The sequence below is a fragment of the Nycticebus coucang genome, chromosome X (assembly GCF_027406575.1).
Source record: "Nycticebus coucang isolate mNycCou1 chromosome X, mNycCou1.pri, whole genome shotgun sequence".
Classification (NCBI taxonomy): domain Eukaryota; kingdom Metazoa; phylum Chordata; class Mammalia; order Primates; family Lorisidae; genus Nycticebus; species Nycticebus coucang.
In genome coordinates, this window is record NC_069804.1 from 69637608 (window position 1) to 69658587 (window position 20980).

The 20980-nt window shown below is 37.2% G+C and overlaps 1 protein-coding gene across 5 annotated transcripts in view; it reads right to left on the reverse strand.

Moving 5' to 3' along the window:
- Positions 1-20980, reverse strand: part of ASB12 (ankyrin repeat and SOCS box containing 12) — a 307551-nt gene that overhangs the window by 193493 nt on the left and 93078 nt on the right. For all 5 annotated transcript variants that reach the window (XM_053580713.1, XM_053580717.1, XM_053580716.1 and 2 more), the window contains exon 2: positions 20237-20321. The gene's annotated coding sequence lies outside the window, so the exon portion shown is untranslated. The remainder of the gene's footprint in view (positions 1-20236; positions 20322-20980) is intronic.

Sequence of the window (20980 nt, forward strand, 5' to 3'; positions counted from 1 at the left end):
ACACCAAAGTAAACTCACTGAGAAATTTTTGATCAAAACCCAACTTCCTCAATGGTGAAAGGATTAAAGATTTTCACTGGACTTCCGAAAATTCGATACCCAAAATAATACCAGGCTAATCACTACTCTCAATTAATGTGAATGGCTTAAATTGCCCTATAAAGAGGCACAGGTTGGCTGACTGGATAGAAAAACTCAGGCCAGATATCTGCTGCATACATGAATCTCATCTTACATTAACAGATAAATATACACTCAGGGTGAAGGGAAGGTCGTCTATAATTCAAGCAAATAGAAATCAGAAAAAAGCAAGTGTTGCAATGTTATTCACAGATACAATAGGCTTTAAACCAACAAAAGTAAGGATAGATAAGGATGGTCATGTCATATATGTTAAGGGAAGCACTTAACATGATGAGATTTCAATTATTAATATTTATGCAACCAACCAGAATGCTCCTCAATTTATAAGAGAGACTCTAACTGATATGAGCAACTTGATTTCCTTCAGCTATAATAGTCAGAGATTATAACACCCCTCTGGCTGTGTCAAATAAGAAGCTAAGCAAAGAATTTTAGATTTAAACTTAAACATTCAACATTTGGATTTAACAGACATCTACAGACCATTTCATCCTAACAAAACTGAATACACATTATTCTCATCGCACATGGAACATACATCTTCCAAAATTGATCACATTTTAGGTCTGAAGGCTAACCTCAGCAAACTTAAAAGAATAGAAATTATTCCTTGTATCTTTTCGGATCATCAAGGAATAAAATTTGAACTCAGTAACAACAGTAATCTGCAAACTCACACAAACACATGGAAACTAAATAATCTTATGATAAATGATAGCTAGGTCATAGATCAGATAAAGAAACAAATTACCAAATTTTTGGAGCAAAATGATAATGAAGACACAAACTACCAGAACCTCTGGGATACCGCAAAGGCAGTTCTAAGAGGGAAATTTATAGCATTGCAAGTTTCCCACAAGAGATTGAAAAGAATGGAAATCAACAACTTAATGTGACAGCTCAAGCAACTGGAAAAGAAAGAACATTCCAACCCCAAACCCAGCAGAAGAAAATAAACAACCAAAATTAGAGAAGAATTAAATGAAATTAAAAATAAAAGCATTATACAATAGATCAATGAATCAAAAAGTTGGTTTTATGAAAAGGTCAATAAAATAGATAAACCTTTGGCTAACCTAACCAGAAAAAAAGAGTAAAATCTCTAATTTCATGAATAAGAAATGACAGAGAAGAGATAACAACAGACTTAACAGAAATTCAAATAATACTTAATGAATATTACAAAAAAACTATTCTCAGAAATATGAAAATCTGAAGGAAACTGACCAATACTTGGAATCATTCTACCTTCCTAGACTTAGGCAGGAAGAAGTGGAAACGTTGAACAGGTCTATATCAAGTTCTGAAATAGCATCATCTACACAAAATCTTCCCAAAAATAAAAGCCCATGACCAGATGGCTTCACATCAGAATTCTACCAAACTTTTGAAGAGGAACTAGTACTCATATTACTTAACCTTTTCCAAAACATAGAAAAAGGAATACTTTCCAACATATTCTATGAAGGAAACATCACCCTGATCCACAAACCAGGAAAAGACCCAGCAAGAAAAGAAAATTATAGAATAATATCTCTAATGAATATTGATCCAAAAATCTTCAATAAAATCCTAGAAAAGAGAATCCAACAACACATCAAACAAATTATATACCATGACCAAGTGGGTTTTATCCCAGACTCTCAAGGCTGCATCAATATACATAAATCTATAAATATAATACATCACATAAACAAATTAAAAAACAAAGACCATATGATTCTCTCAATTGATGCAGAAAAAGCTTTTGATAATATCCAGCATCCTTTTATGATCAGAACACTTAAGAAAATAGGTATAAAAGGAACATTTCTTAAACTGATAGAGGCCATCAACAGCAACCCCAGAGCCAATATCATACTGAATGGAGTAAAATTGAAATCATTTCCACTCATATCAGGAACTAGGAAAGGATGCCCACTGTCTCCACTGCTTTTTAACATTGTAATAGAAGTCTTAGGCATCACAATCAGGCAAAAGAAGGCAATCAAGTGGATCCAAATCGGACCAGAGGAGGTCAAACTGTCATTCTTCGCAGACAATATGATTATATATCTGGAAAACCCCAGGGAATCAACTACAGAACTCTTAGAAGTGATCAAGGAATAGAGCAACGTCTCAAGATGCAAAATTTACACTCACAAATCTGTAGCCTTTATATATACTAACAATAGTCAAGGGGAAAAAACAATCAAGGACTCTATTCCCTTTACAATAGTGCCAAAGAAGATGAAATATCTGGAAGTGTATCTAACTAAGGACATGAAAGATCTCTATGAAGAGAACCTGAAACTCTGAGAAAAGAAATAGCTGAAGATGTTAACAAATGGAAAAATGTATCATGCTCATGGCTGGGAAGAATCAACACTGTAAAATGTTTATACTACCTAAAGCAATCTACAGGTTGAATGCAATCCCTATTAAAGCACCTCTGTCACACTTTAAAGACATGGAAAACTCAGTACTTTGTTTTATATGCAAACAGAAAAAAACCTCGAATAGCCAAGAAATTACTCAGAAATAAAAACAAATCAGGAGGAATCACACTTTCAGACTTCAGACTATACTATAAATCGATAGTGATCAAAACAACATGGTACTGGCACAAAAATAGAGAGGTAGATGTATGGAACAGAATTGAAGACCAAGATATGAACCTAGACACTTAACATCATTTGATTTTTGATAAGCCTATCATAAATATAAATTGGGGAAAAGATTCCATATTCAATAAATGGTGCTGGGTGAATTGGCTAGTGACCTGTAGAAGACTGAAACTGGACCCATACCTTTCTCCTTTAATGAAAGTTGACTCTCACTGGTTAAAGGACTTAAACTTAAGACATGAAACTATAAAAATTCTTAGAGAGAGAGGAGGGGAAATGCTTGAACAAATTGGCCTGGGAGAATACTTTATGAGGAGGACACCCTGGGCAATTGAAGCAACATCAAAAATACATTACTGGGATCTGATCAAATTAAAAAGCTTCTGCACTGCCATAAACACACTAAGTAAAGCAAATAGACAGCCTGCAGAATGAGAGAGCATTTTTGCAAGTTATATTTCCAACAAAGATCTAATAACCAGAATCCACATAGAATTCAAACTTATTAATAAGAAATACAACAAGTGATCCCATTTCATTGTGTGCAAGAGACATGAACAGAAGCTTCTCTGAAGATGACAGATGCATGTTCTAAAGACACATGATAAAATGCTCATCATCTTTAATCATCAGAGAAATGAAAACCAAAACTACTCTGAGATACCATCTAACTCCAGTAAGAGTAGCCCACATCACAAAATTCCAAAACTACAGATATTCGCATGGATATGGAGAAAAGGGAACACTTCTGCCCTGCTAGTGGGAATGCAAGCTAGTACATTCCTTTTGGAAGGAAGTTTGGAGAACACTCAGGGATCTGAATGTAGACCTGCTGTTTGATCCTGCAATTCCTCTTCTAGGTGTACATCCAAAGGACCAAAAATCATTTGGCAATAAAGATATTTGTACCAGATTATTCATTGCAGCTCAATTCATGATTGCCAAGTCATGGAAGAAGCACAAGTGCCCATCAACCCATGAATGGATTAATAAATTACAGTATATGTATACCATGGAATACTATGCAGCCTTAAAAAATGGAGACTTTACCTCTTTTATGTTTACACGGAGGGACCTGAAACATACTCTGCTGAATAAAGTATCTCAAGAACGAAGGAAAAAGTATCCAATGTACTCTGTACTTTTAGGAAATCAACTTATATTTACTCACACTTTTTTATGAAAGATAGAACACAACTATAGCCCAGGATGAAGGAGAGTAATGGAGTGGGAAGGGAGGTGAGGAGGGAGGTTTGATAGAGGGAGGGTACACGTGGGGACCACACCTATGGAGCATATTGCAAGGGTACAAGTCAAATCTGTCAAGTGTAGAACATAAATGTCTTAACATAATAATCAAGTAAATGAACCGAAAGCTATGTTGATTGGTTTGATATAAACACATCAGATTGTATAAAAAAATCAACACATTATACCCCACACATTCATAAATGTATTCATGATCTATGTGTATATGACTTTAAAAAAAAAGACAAAAGAAAGATTAACAGTGGGAAGATGAAGGATTACCTTAATTTTTCCATGAAGGATGTATGTTTGAATATATGCTTATAGAGGGAGAAGATAACAGTGGTGTGGAATACATCCTTGGTAGAATAAGTCTGAGACCCAGCCAGGGACACATAAAATGACTGTTATTTTAAGTACTTAGAGTAGCTACTTTAAGTAGCTAAGTCCTACTATTTTAGGACTCCAGCTAAGGTTATAGAATGTAAACCTGTCACAGTACCAATTAACATGTCTATGGAATTTATTTCTTTGCAGCAATTGTAGTTGGGGTATAAGAGCAGAGAACGATTGTAGCTGGGAGGACAGGTACAATATAACGATAAAGGGCAAGGTAAAATGGATGAGGTGCTATACCACCTGGTCTTGATAAATATAGAAGAAGAAGATAGAAGAAGTTTGGAAAAAGAGGGGCTGAAAGTGTAGCGGTCTCCATGATATAGAAAAACTATGGTAACTGGAATTAAGGGTGTGAAAGCTTGAGTATAAAAACTCAAAGAAGTATAAGTGCAGAATGTTTAATAGGTTGTACATGGACATTAATATCTGTAGGCAAGAATAAAGATGATAGGAAGGTGGCAATGCCATTCCCAAAGTCCTTAATGGAGGAGGGAGGGTAACTGAGAGTGGTATAGGGTATTAGAGCTAAATGAACAGTCCTGAAAGGAAGGAGAAGTTTTATAAGGAGCAAGGAGAATACTGAATCTGCCCGGGGTCCTATGGTTCATGGGTTGCGGGAAAGTAAGAAGTAGCATAGTAAGAGAACAGCAAGAAATCCACTCCAGCCAAGTTGGGGTGAGATTATGAATGACTCTTAATGTAACGCTATAGGATCTTATAGGCAATAGAATAGGAAACCATTGGAGAATTTTAAATTTTAAAAGACAGATGTGTTTAAGAAAGATGACTTTAGTGGCAATTTTGTCACTAAACTGAGGAGTGACTACTAGGGATATAAAAAAGCAGTTAGGAAGTCATTATATTAACTGTGAGCAATGGATGGTGACCATACTAACTAGGGAAGTAGCAGTAGAGACTGGGAAGAAAGGATATATTTAATAAACACTTCTGAAACAGAACAGATAGGAGTTGGCAATTGCCAGATAGAAGGGAAGAGGGAGCATTTACGGTTGAGAAAGGTTCTCAAGCTTGAGATACTGGACAGGTTGTAATAAAAATGAGGAACACATAATCATTGTGCAAACCAAGCCTATCTTAAAAACAAACAAACAACAAGAACAACAACAAAATGAGGCTGGATGTCGTGGCTCACACATATAATCCCAGCACTCTGGGAGGTGGGTGGATTGCTAGAGCTCAAGAGTTTGAGATCAACCTGAGCAAGAGCAAGACCTCACCTCAAAAAAAAAAAAAAAAAAAAAAGGCCTACATTTTTGGTTCACTTATTTAAATTCAACTAATATTTATGAAATTATACTGTCTATCAAATCTCCCTTTTCTCCATCCTCACTCTGTTTGATATAACAAATTTGGTTTCAGAAGAGAATACAGATATATGGATACAAGATATGTGAAAAAGAAACAATATGAAAAATGGCTAGAATAGAGGTTTGAAACAAATGACAGGGTCACACAGTTAACATCAATAAGATTACAATGAAAAGTGAGGCAACATGGAGAAGAAAGGGAAAAGAATTAGGGCCAGACGTTTAAGGCAGTTAATTACACATACTGTTCAAACCTTTTAAGCCAGAGGCTATAAATATTATTACCTTCAACTAAGAAAATGGCAACAGAAAGGTGAAAAATCATTTTCTTCTTCTTTCCTTTGCTTCCCCCAAATAATGGGGATGGGGTGAAGAGGGAAAACTCTTTTTTTTTTTTTTTTGTAGAGACAGAGTTTCACTTTATTGCCCTCGGTAGAGTGCCATGGCGTCACACGGCTCACAGCAACCTCCAACTCCTGGGCTTAGGCGATTCTCCTGCCTCAGCCTCCCGAGTAGCTGGGACTACAGGCACCCGCCACAACGCCCGGCTATTTTTTTGTTGCAGTTTGGCCGGGGCTGGGTTTGAACCTGCCACCCTCAGTATATGGGGCCGGCGCCCTACTCACTGAGCCACAGGCGCCGCCCAAGAGGGAAAACTCTTATCTAGAAATATATAAAATCAAAACTTCAAAATGAGAAAATGTGCACTCTGAATTTCCTAACAAAAACAGACAAAAAAAACACACACACACAAAAAAAACACTTAACAAAGGATACAAAGGCCACAGTTCTGGAGGTCAGAAAATAAGTGAGTCAGCATAAATGCAGGATGCCAAAGCCTGCCTAGGCTACATTTGAAGGCAGAATTATACGAAGAAGGCCCCCCAAAACATTTACTTTGTACACAAAGCTGTGAAATCTCACAGATACACAAGCTCTGCATTTATTTCACACTCACTCTTATGTCCACTTTATACTTTAGAATCAACACAAAAATGCACCAGACAGTAACTGAGCTTAAAGGACCATTAGAGATCACCTGAGAGTTTTTAACTTGAGGTACAAGAGTCTATGGACCCCTGAACTCAAGGCCTATTTTTTATACATCTAGTCACATGTATATTTTTCCAGGAAAGAGAGGCTTAATCATTCCCAAAGAGTACTGTGGGGATCCCTAAAGTTATATCATTAGGCTCTAGTCAAATCAACTTGTTTTGCCAACAGAGAAATTGGGGCCCAGAAAGAGAAAGAGACTTGCTTAAGGGCACACAATGCATTAGTAGTGGCAGAGCTGAATCCACCATGGTACACTACTACCTCAACAAACCACAGAGAGTGTCAGGGTAAAAAGTAGGGCTAAAGCCTGTCAGATCTCCAAACATGGGAGATCTGCTTTCTCCAGTTGTAGAGATCACTCCCGAGCCCTCAGAAATCTCTCCAGCAGAGAGCCAGAAGACTGAATCAGCATCTATAGGAAAAGGCTTGCATCTCCTCTCATTATAAAACACATTTGATCCCAATCCTAATCTCACTCACCCATATCCACCCTAACTCTGCAGACCCTTAACATCTGTCTGTTCTCCCATATCCCCACTTATTCCCTTCAGCCTTGTAATACTTCAATGGGTTGGAAAAAAAATACCAGTTTATTTTTTTATTTTTCCCTTTTATTAAGTCATAAAAAAATTACCAGTTAATTTTTGTGCAGTTTTCACTGGTTATTATCCAGCAGAGGGCAATCATTTGCCTTAATCTAAAACAAAGCCCTCTTCTGGTATTTTGTGGGCAAAAAAGAAAGGAGGAAGAGACCTAAAGAAGACTGACATTAACATCCTAGGAGGGACACAGACTGAGGAGATAGGATCTGATTAGGGTAGTATAAGGGAGAGCTTCTGGAAGATGACACCAGTACAAAATTGAAGAAAAGAGCCGAACAGCAGCAAGTTCACTAAAGGCAAGTTTTCATAATCTCTACCGGCGTTGTCATGAAATCCTGGGCAGTGGTTTTAGGAGAAATATTCTTAACCCAAGAGTTCTATCAGACATCAATCCCACTGTGCTCCTATTCTGACCCCAATTATTTAGGAGTGACAACAGGATGCCAAAATTGTCTGATTATCAGCTTTATTCCTGTGAGGTCTAAATTCAACTTCTTTAGCACAATGATGAAATTAGACTAACTCCTGTAGCAGATCAAATGAGGTAATTTCTTACCTTGTGAATGATGAAACATTAATACTTATGTTGATCTGCCCCACCCGTTAACACCAACCTCTGTAATTCTATAGAGGTAAATAATTTTCACACTAACTAGACATAGATGGACTTTAGTTACGAAACCGAACATTTTAGTCCTTCTTCTGGACCAAAATTGCTATAATTCAGCACTCTATAAGCTATTTTCATATTAAATTACACACTCCTTATCACTTGTTAACTCTGTTCACTTGCTTGCTTTTATGATATATGCCAAATCAGGCAGGTTTTTGCTTACATAATAATATAAAGCCTCTGGCCTAGCCAAGGGGAAATCCTTATACCTTCCAAGAGTTTCTGCAGGCTGCTCTGTATAACATGAATGTTCTCAGTGCCCATAAACCTAAAGTGAATGTTGGTATAATTGTCTTCATTTTCTTACCCCTTCCCAGTTGCTCGGTTGGCCATGGCATTCAACTGCAATAGTGGAGGACATAACAGAGTTCATAGGCAAGATGATGAAAGAACAGGGTTCATCAATCTCAATGCCTCATTCCGAACAGCTTTAAATTCTACCCAATTGGGGGGGCCCTGTGGCTCAATGAAGTAGGGCGCCGGCCCCATATGACGGAGGTGGCAGGTTCAAACCCAGCCCCGGTCAAAAACTGCAAAGAAAAAGTTTAGATTCTACCCAATTAAAAAGAAGTTAAATCAGGTGGTGCCTGTGGCTCAGTGAGTGGAGTGCCGGCCCCATATACCGAGGGTGGGGGGGTTTGAACCCAGCCCCAGCCAAACTGCAACAAAAAAATAGCCGGGCATTGTGGTAGGCGCCTGTAGTCTCAGCTACTCAGGAGGCTGAGGTAAGAGAATCGCCTAAGCCCAAGAGCTGGAAGTTGCTGTGAGCTGTGATGCCATGGCACCCTACCGAGGGAGACAAAGTGAGAGTCTGTCTCTAAAAAGTAAATAAATAAATAAATAGAAGTTAAATCAGAGAGGATTTTTTTTTTAATTGTGGAATAATTCTTTTTTCACTTTTTGAATGTCAAATACATAGTAGCTACACTTTTATAAAATAATGTACATTTTTAAGTACATAATTTTCTTTTTCTTTTTTTTTTTTCCCAGACAGAGTCTCACTTGGTCACCCTCAGTAGAGTGCTCACAGAAACCTCAAATGCATGGGCTCAAGCGATTCTCTTTCCTCAGCCTCTCAAATAGCTGGGACCACAGGCACTCACCACAATGCCTGGTTATTTTTAAAGATGGGGTCTCACTCTAGCTTGGGCTGGTCTTGAACTCCTGAGCTCATGCAATACTCCCAGAGTGCTGAGATTGCAGATGTGAGCCACCAGGCCTGGCCCTATGTAATTTTCTTGAAGACAATTAATGACAATTAAGGTTATGGGGGGGAGGAAAAGCAGAAAGAGGGACGGAGGGAGGGGGTGGGGCCTTGGTGTGTGTCACACTTTGTGGGGGCAAGACATGATTGTAAGAGGCACTTTACCTAACAATTGCAATCAGTGTAACCTGGCTTATTGTACCCTCAATGAATCCCCAACAATAAAAAAATAAATAAATAAATAAATAAAATAAAACTGCCTAAAAGTAAAAAAAAGAAAACAGACTCAGAGATGTGATCTTCCAAGAATGATATGGATAAGGGCTGATGGCAGGATTTAACCCCAGGTTTTTCTAACTCCTAAGAGAAAAATTGGCAGTACAATATTATTTCTATTAAAAATACAGGTCTAGCCATCCAAAAGAGGGAAACTACCAGATATTCTAGGCCTGTCTGAATTTGCTCAAATTGAAGAGTAAAATGGGGACCTATGGAAAGGTGCTTTCTGTTGTTGGATTTTAAGAAAAAGGCAGCAACATTTTAGTTTTTCAAAAGCATCGTGTAATATTTCTTTACCATTTTAAGATTATCTAATCTTGATTAAACATTCAGACTTGATTAAACTCAGTCTCATAATGTCAGATTTAGTTATGGTTGAAGCAAGACAGCAAGCTTCTGAGAAACTGAAGAATACTTCTTGAGCAGAAAGGAAAATTCATTTTCTCTTGAGTCCACTCAATTCTAGGTAACTGAAGAACAGTCAGCTAAGTATCACAAAGATGAGACAGATAGCTGCTAAGATCTGGCTTCTTGTATATCCAACTGTTCAACTCTGAAGTCAGAACCATCTGGCTTAGGCTTAGCACTAATTCACTGATAATTCACTGACTTAGTGATAACCAGTTAGCAATGAAACCTCCTAGTCAGGCACACTTCACACATGAAATTATTAGCAAATTTATGTCCCTGGACTTTTGTTCTTCCTTGGGACCAAGATTTAAATTGCACTTCACTGAAATGGGAAAATTTTAATCAGCTAATAGTGCTAAATGCTAAAAATTACTGCTACATGAGCCAAATATTTTTTGTTAATCATAAGGTAGTCATATTTCTGTATTTTGCTTCTTTGGGAGACACCAAAATATGATTAACCAACTGTGGCTTAATATATTATTTACAAAAAGATATGTTGGTAGGAGTAAGTCTCCAGTATCTAAATTGAACCTCTTTCTCTGACAGTAAATTTAGACCATAGAATGAGGATACTGAAGTTGCTGGCTGAGGAAAAGACGTAGTTTAAAAGATGAGGGAGGGTGGTGCCTGTGGCGCAAAGGAGTAGGGCGCTGGCCCCATATGCCAGAGTTGGTGGGTTCAAACCGGGCTCCAGCCAGAAACTGCAAAAAAAAAAAAAAAAAAAAAAAGATGAGGGAATGTCAACAAGCCTTCAACTCAGGGGTCACACTGAGGTGGCAAAGCCAGGTTGTTCAAAAGTACCTTCTAATAGCCTCATTTGACAGTGACAGGCTTATAAAAAAAGCCCTAAATGGCATGTTCAAGTGACTTTGCATGATGTCTGACACAATAAACCCACATACACAAACCTAACTTTCCCAATAACACTGCAAGTCTCAACATGTGAAGAGTGGATTATAAGACATAGGAATATCAAAGAAAATATTGACAGATATTTTTGTCTTGTGTCTACAACATACATAAACAGGCTCCCTGGGTTTGTTTGGCTAACGTCTTCTAGCAAGAGCTCGTCATCTACACAGCAAGTATAAAATCCAGACAAAGGCTGGCTACAATGGCAAATGGCAGCCTATAAGGAAAAAGTGTATCAGTTGAATGATCATATCCACAGGTGGTCAAAAGTCATCCTTGATCCTATATTCAGTAAGTAGCAGGAGACAATGAGCCAACTCAGGATCCAAAGCCAAGAGAAATGTGCTCTACAGCCCAACTATTACACTGATATTAGGGCTTGGCCTTCCGCCTCCCTTGGGTATATAGTTCTGATTTCCAAACTAGTCTTGGGAAATCATACTACAATAAAATCACATTTAGAGAGTTTCCTTAATAAAATTCTATTCTTGGTACATAATAGGCTAGTTATTTTTCTGAAAATGCCCCACTTTACATAGTCTCGGTAATACTGTCTACATTAACCAGAGCTTGCAGTGGCAGCAAAATTCAAGGTAGAGCAAAGATGTAGTGTCTTAAGAGAACAGGGTTCACTAGCTTAAGAAGTTAATGCCTTATATTATATGTACAGTTTAGTATTGAATGAAAACAACAGCCTGCGACACTTAGTCTATATTGATTAAAAACCTTTGGGTAGGATTCTACAACTGTATGACATCTTCAGAGTCTACTCTTTTCTGCATTGTTTCCAGTGCTTCTATAGTCTCAAGTAACACATAGGGTTAAGACACTTTACTAAGAAGAATATGTTCCAGCTCCATCCATGTAAACATGAAAGAGGTAAAGTCTCCATCTTTTTTTAAGGCTGCATAATATTCCATGGTGTACATATACCACAATTTATTAATCCATTCGTGGATCGATTGGCACTTGGGCTTTTTCCATGACTTAGCAATTATGAATAGGGCTGCAATAAATATTCTGATACAAGAAAAAGTACCCAATGTGCTCACCCTTATTATGAAACTAATGTAGGACCTTCACATGAAAGCTATAACCCAGTTACAACCTAAGAATAGGGAGAAGGGGGAAAGGGAGGGGAGAGAGGGGGGAGGTAGGTGGAGGCAGGGGGATTAATGGGATTACACCTGCGGTGCATCTTACAAGGGTATATGTGAATCCTAGTAAATGTGGAATGTAAAGGTCTTAGCAAAATAAGAAAATGCCACGAAAGCTTTGTTAACTAGTGTGATGAAAATGTGTCAAACGGTCTATGAACCAAGTGTATGGTGCTCCATGATCATACTAATGTACACAGCTATGATTTAATAAATAAATAAATAAATAAATAATCACATAGGGTTAGGAAAATTCATTCTTAAGCATTTCTTCCTTCATTAAGGAACTTGGAAATTTTAAAATTTATAACATTTCCTTTAAAATGAATAATAAAAATGACATTTGGTGTGGCGGGGAAGAAGTTAATGCCAAATCAGGAAGCTAGTTGGTTTCAAACCATTTCAACATAAAAACAAAATAGCTATTTAAGCATGTTTGATGTGATTTCTAAGGGTCTGCTCACCTTGATAGTTTGATATAAAAACACACAATTGCATTACTATACTCTTGAGCATTTGACTAGTTTCCTACTTGAGAACTTAACTATTTTTCTAACTCCAGATCTCAAAATGACCACAAGAGGTGAGAACTATGATCACTTCTTACATAAGAGGACTCAAACACAGAGGAGCTAGGTGCTTTCTTTCTTCCCAATACTTTCAATTATATTAAAAGCAGTGAGAAAACATCAAGGATATCCATATTCTAGTGGGAAGCCACAGTCCCCAAATATTCTAATTCGCTTTTAGTGAGTAGGGCGCTGGCCACATACACTGAGGCTGGCAGGTTCGAGCCTGGCCCAGGCCTACTAAACAACAATAACAACTGCAACCAAAAAATAGCTGGGTGTTGTGGCAGGTGCCTGTAGTCCCAGCTACTTGGGAGGCTGAAGCAAGAGAATCTCTTAGGCCCAAGAGTTTGAGGTTGCTGTGAGCTGTGACATCATAGCACTCTACTGAAGGTGACATAGTAAGACTCTGTCCCAAACAACAACAACAACAATAAAAAACATTTGAACTGGACAGAATTCACCATATCTCCACTCGTTCCTGTCAAGAATGACCCTAACAAGCCATCTCACAGATAGCTCTGTGATGTGACAGGCCATTAATCCTCACACCTATGTTACCAGAAATCCATTGCAATTACAATTTTATTATGATGGAAATAAGCTGGAAATAACTTAAAGAGACAATAATTCAAGGACATCACTTAAACACTAATGATTCCCTGTGCAGAAAAGTTATCATAGCAGACCTGGCTATTATCCTTAGAAAGGCCTATATGCAAAACTGGCTCATGGCTGGTGCCGTAGAACTTGGATTGTGGTAAGATGGGCTCATCATGAAGAAACTGAACAATGTTGCTTATGCTGAACATCTGTTTTCCTTCTGGGCATCTGGAACTAGGCAGAAGGTACTTATATGAAAAGTCCCTAATAAAAACGCTGAGTATTGAGTCTCTAATGAGCTTCCCTAGTTAGTAGACAACAATTCACATGTGTTGTTACAATCTGTTGCTAGCGGAGTTAAGCAAGTCTTATGTGACTCCACTGGGAAAAGACTCTAGAACAGTGGTTCTTAACCTTCCTAATGCCGCAATGTATTTTCATTGTCAAAAAGGGGTCGCAACTCACAGGTTGAGAACCACTGCTCTAGAAGCTTGTTTGTCAGAATTCATCTCACATGCTTTTTTCATTTGCTGATTTTGTTTTGCATTCTTTCACTGTAATAAATCATAGCCATGAGCACAACTATATTCCAAGTCCTGTGAGTCCTCCTAGTGAATCACAAAACCTGAGGGATGGTTTAGGAGACCCCCACACATTCCTAGACCTTTATATTCAGCCTAGAGCTCTTTTTTGAGATCCATACCCAAATGCTTGATATCAAATAAGTGATATTTTCTCAATCACCTTGAACTCAAGTACAAAACTGAAGACACTATAGCTCTTCTTGTGGTCCTTATCGTGGCTAACATTATCACTACTCACTTGGTTACTACTCTTTTTTCCCACATTTAATCTAACACCAGGTTCTTTCAATTGTATCACCTAAATATCTTCAAAACCATCTCCTCCCCTCCATCAGCAGTCATTGCCTTAGTTCAGGTTCTCTACTTCACATATCAGTCTCCTGCACTTTTAGCTCTAGCAAACCAATGCTCCACACTAAGAACAAAGTTATCTTTTTATCTTTCCAAAACACAAATACATTCATGTTCAAGTTTAAAATACCCTTGTGGCTTCCAACCATCTTTAGGATAATATTCAAATTCTTTAATTTGGCCATAAAGCCCTTCATGATTTGGCTTCACATCCTGACCACCTTTCTTCTCCCCCACTGTAATTTAGGATAGAGTTCCTTCACAAGGCTCTTAGCCAAAGTATCATTCTGTTTCTAGCTTCCCTAGATAATTTCAGATCCCTTATCTATGTTCCCACAGCACCCTATGCTTTAGAGTAGATTACGATGAGCTGACTCAATGCCTCAAGTACAATAAGTACTCAATTACTGCTTGTTAATGGCAGAATGCTAAATGAAAGGGAAAGACTATGAGTGACTTTTTCTTTTTTAAATATCTTGTTTGATGTTATTCTGCTATTTTAATTAAATGCAACAAAAGGATAACAACAATGACAAAATTACCTCATAGTTTCTGTTGGCATCTGTTATGATCCCATACCTATTGGGTATTCCCATACACCCAAAGCCTGATATCGGGTCAGTTTCCATCCATTTTCCCTCATCTCTTTTGAGGATTTGGGATTATAAGAAAAAACATAAAGATCTTCAGGTGATGCTGAAGAAGAGGTATACGTATAGAAAAAAAAGTAATGATGAGTGAAACTTAAAGATTACCAAACAATTCAAATAAAGGCTAGACTTCCTTTATTCCCAAAGGGAATGTTTGTCAAATAGCACAAGAAAAAAACAATGTTTTGTGTACAAGTTTGCCTTTATGTAAGGTATAAGAACTGGAATATTATTTCCAATTCTAAAAACGTTTTAATTTTTTATGATGTCAATATAAAGTGGGATCTTTCTGCCTAACTTCCTATAAAAATGAATACTGGATAAAAGACTGAACTGAGTTCAGTGTTTCACATGTAGGAAAGTAGTCCTTACCAAAAATTTTTAACCAGGCTTCCATGCCCCAACTATACTGTTTATTGTAATAAGTTGCATAATATTAAAAATGTTTTCTCATTCTCCTTGTCAGGCCAACACCAGTTTCAGGCTGATAATTAGCCACATCTTCTCTCTTTTTTGCTTGCTCCCTTAACAAGATACAACATGCAATCAAATGACTTATTTGACCTATTTATGTGGCAACTTTTCCAGAGATGAATGGAGCCTATCAGAGGCTTATAAAGTGATGAGCCAGCTGGAAGGAAACTTTATCAATAAAATATATCAGCAAATACTGAGGAATTATTCTATGGAAAGGGTGGCAGAAAATAGGAAGGGGAGGCTGGGTATAGTAGCTCAACACCTGTAATCCTAGCACTATGGGAAGCCTAAGCAGTAGTAATGCTTGATCGTAAGAGCTCAAAACAAACCCAAGCAATAGCGAGACCCTGTCTCTACTAAAAATAGAAAAAATTAGCCAAGTGTGGTGGCACATGCCTGTACTCCCAGCTACAGGGGAGATTAAGGCAGGAGGATTGCTACAGCCCAGGAGTTTGAGGTTACTATAAGCTGAGTGAATGCTATTGCACTTTAGCTTGGGGAATAGAGTGAAACCCTGTCACTCATTCATTCATATATACATACACAGGAAAATGTAAGAGCATGGAAATTCCATAACTAAAATCAAAGGAAGCTGCCGCACCCACGGCACCATAGCCGTAGTGAGGCGGCGCTGTCCGCGTTCTAGAACGACGGGAAGGTGGATTGTGCTCCACGGAGCTTTGCCCCCAGCGCCCCCAGCACGTACAGCATCAGAAATGTTGCTCAACGTGTTTAGGTATTTGCCAAAGTTTAAAGATTGTGGCTTCTATTCATGTGATTGTCATTCTGTACCAGAAGTCTGTTTGTCCTGATAAGTAATCAATATGTTCTTTGTTAAGAATGAACACAATACACTGTTGATCCAGATATAACACAACCTCATGAGCTTGCTAGACTCAGTGGCACCAATAATGAGCACACAAAGATGTTTTCCCACCATAAATATCAGTGAACTAGGACAATAGGCATGAGAACAAGAAAAACAAGATGCATACATAAGTTACAAATTTAACAAAACATGTCCACCCACAATAAAGTTTTGTTCAGAACATCTTGCTTCACCAATTTTCATATGTAATACAAATCAATAGAGTAATTTAATGTTTAACAAACAATCAACTATGAATCAAAGTATAGTTACTAATAGGAGTAAAAATATATAGAAAAATATATAGAAATAATCAAACATTATATATAAGGAATATGTCAAGCTGTTTTAAAAAAAAGATTATAAGGAACTGAGAAAAGAGTTGCAGGCGTTAACATTCTTAAAATAAGAGGAAGCAGACAGGTTTGATTGATAACCACTACCCTCCGGAGAGCGGAACATTGAGAACATGGTTATGCATGATAAACCGCATATGTGAGCACAAAGATAACCTGCAAGTGTAAGCAGAATGAAAATAGCATTGTTTAAAACCCTGTAAAGAAAATGTATAAATACCAACATATGCCTTCAGTAAAATTGCAGCTGCATACTCCAACCCGTAGTGTGTCAGACTGTCATTCCTGCGCCGATCTCTCAACCTTCCTCGCTCCTTCTCCCTGCTCTCCCTCGGACTGGAGCCCACCGACAGGGTGGTCCGCGGCAGGAAGCTGATGGGCTAGTTATCTACAAATGGTGGCTGAGGAATGAGAATCAGGCTGGAGGAATCAGGGAAAATTGCATTAGTGAGGACTCTAAAAAACTGCCCTAGTCTTCTACTGAAGGTAGGGTGGAACAAACATAAAGCCTATGGGACAACAGAAAACCAATTTTGTTCTGAAACAGTCTTCCTGAATTGATAAAATGTTTAGAAGTTGATACTTAAAAGGAAAGAGGGTGAGAGAAGGAAATAGCTATTAAACATATGCTAAATACTAAGCATGAAACAACCCCCTTGAGTTTTTACTCATCTTTTATAGGTTAGGAAGCTGAGTACAGAGGTTATATGACTTGCCCAAGTAAGATGGAGCTAGTACATTAGTAGATCTAAACCCTGCTCTAACTCTACAGCTCATCATCTTTCCAATATGCCATGCTGGGGGAAAAAAAACCAAACTGAAATGGTTTTGGACAGATAATACTATAATAACTACCTGGCTGAGAAAGCTTGAGCAGTGAAATATAAACCTCGTGGTATAGGAGGTCAGTCTAAAAAAAGTGGGACAGTTAGAAATTTTTGCAGTAGAGGGTGAGGGGACAGCCCAAGCTAGTGTTGGGCAACTTCTCCACAGTGGAAATGTGATGGAGAACAATTTGCAAAACAGAAAAGAACCAGAGTAAACATACAGATGTGCACTATCTCTATCAGTATCATTAGTATGCCTGGTTCTTGGTAAGGGTAACAGTATGGCCAGAGATGTGATTACATCTAAAGCCTACAAATATCCTTTGAAAGACACCAACAGGGATTCTCTCAAACAGAACTAAAGCATAATAGTGAAAAAGCAAAGAGAAGCAAATTGCAGTGTCACAAAACTTCTCTCTATTAAAGAATATAAGATGAATAGGTTTGCAGGACAATTTTGGTGATTTAGCTCATAAAAAATGACTTGTAATATTCTATGGTGGAGTTCATAATCACAGAATAATTGTTAAGGGGGAAATAGGACTTCCTGTTGTTTTACCAAATTACTAATTAAAATAATGATCAATAATTGGTATCATGCTTTATTATTCACAAGGCAGTCCATGATCATTAGCTTTTTAATCTCTGTAAGAGCCCTCTGAGGTACAATCATCTTATTTTAGGAATGAAAAAACCAAGACTCTGAGAAGTAAACTCCTAAGTAAATTCCTTACCAGAGTTCAGACAGCCAATATGTGGCAAAAACATGATTTAAACCATGACAGTCTAACAAGTCTAGGGTTCTTTACCTAGGAAATCTACTTCTGGAATATGGATTTAATTAGAAACATTAGGGGGAAAATATTTTCCTACATTTTAGATTCTAGTGACAGTAAAGCAAAGAATGTAGGATAATTGATTACTCCTGCCTATGCTGGGATGCCAGCAAAAGAAAAAAATGCATGAAAAAGGAACTGATAAAATACGTCCAAATAATACAAATCTTTACATATACGTACAAATTCAAAAAAATTCCACACAATCATAGTGTTGTGTTTTAGTCTTTGATGTTGTCCTCCTTTCTGTGTCTGATATTTCTTGCTGCAATAGAGCCTTTATATGCTCTTTCCATTTTCTGAATACCCTTTCCTGTGCCTGGAATGGTCTTCCTTACTCCCCTATGCCCCAGCCCCAGTTTACTTATAAAAGTCATCTCTTCCATGAAATCTTTTAATTATATCTACCATATGTGTGGAGATGATTCACATATTCCTAGGAGGTATTTTCTATCTTCATTTATGTCTCAATTGTTTTGTCAAACTCAGTCCCTGCCATGGCAGTTATGGAGAGGTCACAAAAATTCTTGATAATGTAACAGGAATTCTTTATAATTTATCAAATCTGAAGAAAGTCAAAGTCCTGTCAGCCAACATGGAATACATGTGTTTGGGTAGTGAAACATTGATCATGGATATCAGGGTCAGGCAAACAAGTATGGTGAAACTAGGAAGGGTTGGGGGAAGTAGCAGAAGCCTAAGGCTGGGAAGAACTTGATTAATAAAAATAAGTGGAGAAATATGCCTCCTATGACATGCAGAACTAAGTTCTCCTTTCCAGATGCAGTCCACTGGTTTGAAAGGATGCTTGGCAGAAACAAATCTGGGGACATGTGTACTATCTATAAATACAAGTAGACAGGAGATAGGCTCATGGAACAGTACTGAAGAATGGGGTACTTCTGACAGTATTAAACTATCAGAACTGAAATGTCCTTACTTATAATATAACCTAACCACCTCATTTTGAGGAAATAAGTACAGAGAGGGAGAATCACTACCAATTAGCATCAGAGCTGAGTCTAGTCCAGCTCTCCTGATTCCTCTTTTGGCATTCCTTTCATCACAGCAAATGGAACAAAAGAAAATCTCATATGGAGAAAACTCTAGGGATTTTTAAAAGAAGTATTAAAGTACTTCTTTCATATGCATATTCAGTTTAATGTATTTCATATGTATACTATAGTATTTACCATATCCCAGGTACTAAAGTACTTATAAATACTAACTTCATAATTTTCATGTGTTGAAATAATTGAATTATTTTAATGTTTGAATTATTTTAAGCAATCAACATTTTGTTTATTGTTGATTGTATTATTATTATTCCTATTTTACAGATGATGGAAGTGAAACATAGAGAAGTTAGATCACTTGCATAAGGTTACAAAGGTAGTAAACATAGAACTGGGATTTAATCCTAAAGAGACCAGCTCTAAAGCCTGTTATCTTAATCACTATGCTATGCTATATATATGAAGCATGTTGTACTTGTTATAAATTAAGAGGTCTAGGCACAAATTTGGCTCATGATTAAGTTAAGATTAAATTATGATGCTACTTTAGGATGGAGAAGGCATAAAATAATTTGCTTAAATGTATAACAAGAAATACATACATGGCTGGAATCCTGTCTTAGGACATAAAGATGGTCTAAATCATTACTGTTCAAGATGTAGCTCATGAGCCTTCAGCATCAGCATCACCTAAGTTCATTTTAGAAATTAAAAATCTTAGGCTTGAGATTCTGCATTTTTAACAAATTCCCAGATGATACAGATTCTGCTGGTTATTGGACTATATTTTATGAATAACAAGGCTTTAAATTATTTTAGGATGTTTGCCCACTAAGTTGAGAAAATGAGTAGGGAGTACTCTCTACAATAATAATTCAGTTAAACTCCGGGAACATTTCCATGAAGACTAAAATGACTAAGATGATTAGAGTCAATACCTTCAAAGAAGAGGAATCATACAATTCAGACCATGAAAAAACTCCTATAATAGACATTTTAAATATCAAGAAAACACCACATAGAAAGCATGTATGCACGCCTCTTTGAGAACATTTATATTTCTTCTCATGAACATACCCATGTTTCCTTCCATGCTGCACCAGAAGCCTCGATATGTATCAGGTAAGTTGCAGTAAGATCCTAGTAATTTCACATTTTCTACCTGTTAGTTGGAGAAAACATAGTAAGTTATCAACTCACCACCTGTGATTAAAGTAGGATAATTCAAAGCAACATAAATATGTTAATTTGCTATAAAACTTCATTGGGGCTTTCCAGTTTCTACCATGATGACAAACTATTATGATCTGTATTTCCCTTTCTGAAATCAGCCCTGGAAAAAACCCTAAAAGTGAAAAGGAAAAATATATTCTAGAAACGATCAAAATTCTAGGCAATGTTTACATGATGGGGTAGATGTAAGTAGAAAATACAAGAATCTAAGAGTCTGCTGCAGTACTTACCTTATTAGAGGGAAGGGGCAGTTATTGTACATGCAAAAAAAGAAAACAATAAGAGGAAATAACATGAGAATAGATCTTAAGTCATAGGGCAAGAATAAAAATAAAACAGAAAAGGAGAAAAATGAAAAACAAAAAGTACCATAAAGTATAAAATAAAATGCCATTATAGATTTATAGTATAGCCTGAAGTCTGGTAGTGTGATTGCTCCTGATTTGTTTTTGTTTCTGAGTAATGTCTTGGCTATTCAAGGTTTTATATGATTTCATATAAAACAAAGCAGTATTTTTTCCAGATCTTTAAAGTATGATAGTGGTGCTTTAATAGGGATTGCATTAAACTTGTATTGCTTTAAGAAGT